A 1,020-nucleotide genomic window follows, 5' to 3' on the forward strand; every position below is an offset into this window, starting at 1 on the left:
TAAGCTCTGCACACTTTTACATATACAGTTCAGTGAGTGTGCACACAGGGCACACACCTGTGATCCCATCACAACCACTGAGGTAGCGAACATCCCTGATGGCTCCCAAAGTTTCCTGTGTGTCTCTTTGCTCATTTCCATGTCAGAACGCTTAGCATGAGAACTGCCCTCTTCACAATAAGTGTGCAACGCCGCCCTGTGAACCACAGGCACTGTGTGATACAGCAGATCTCTGGCACTTGTTTATCCAGCACAAGTGACACTGTACATCAGTTGTACAACTCTCCACTTCCCCCATGCTCCCCGCCCTGGCAGCCACTATGATAGTTTCTGCTTCTATAATTTTGACTTTTTATGAAAGAGCAGGGTCTCAGTAAGTAACTAAGCTGTCCAGGCTTGCTTGAGCTTGCTATCCTCCTGTTTCCACCTCCCAGAGTGCTGGGATTAGAAGAACATGCCACGCCCAACTGAGTTGGACGGTCTACTGTTCTAGATACTACATATAAATTTCTACTGTATTTGTTCTTGGTCTGGTCTCGAACTCACAACGATCCTCCTGCCTCAGCTTCCCAAGAGAGAGGAGAGTTATTTATGGGAGTTATTTATAGGAGACTTATTTCAGGTAGTATAATGTCTTTCAGGTTCATCTACGTTGTAGACTTGCTGATTTCAAAATATAAAATCTACAATAATGAAAACAGTATGATAGTGATATAAAGACAAGTATAGACCAATCAAACTGAATAGAGCAAAGAAATAAACCTGTGCATATGTGGCCACCTGATTTCTGATGAGGGGAATACAGTGGAAAAGGATAGATTCCTCAACAAATGCAGGTGGGCAGATTAGATATCAGTATACAGAAGAAAGAAATCGAGCCCCTCCCTCACACCGTATACAGATGGCAACTCAAAGGGGATTAAAACTTCAGCTGTCTCAGCTACTTTTCTCTTGTTGCTGAGACAAAACACCTGATGCCTAAAATTAAGGGAAGAAAGGTTTATTTAGCTCACAGTTTGT

The 1,020-nt window shown here is 43.0% G+C and overlaps 1 protein-coding gene across 1 annotated transcript in view; it reads right to left on the bottom strand.

Annotated features, from left to right (window-relative positions):
- The window catches only part of LOC102019957 (E3 ubiquitin-protein ligase RNF4-like), a 12,541-nt gene that overhangs the window by 1,173 nt on the left and 10,348 nt on the right, over window positions 1-1,020 (bottom strand). The window lies entirely within an intron of this gene.

Source organism: Chinchilla lanigera, unplaced genomic scaffold (genome assembly GCF_000276665.1).
Source record: "Chinchilla lanigera isolate Chin_1 unplaced genomic scaffold, ChiLan1.0 scaffold00036, whole genome shotgun sequence".
Lineage (NCBI taxonomy): Eukaryota > Metazoa > Chordata > Mammalia > Rodentia > Chinchillidae > Chinchilla > Chinchilla lanigera.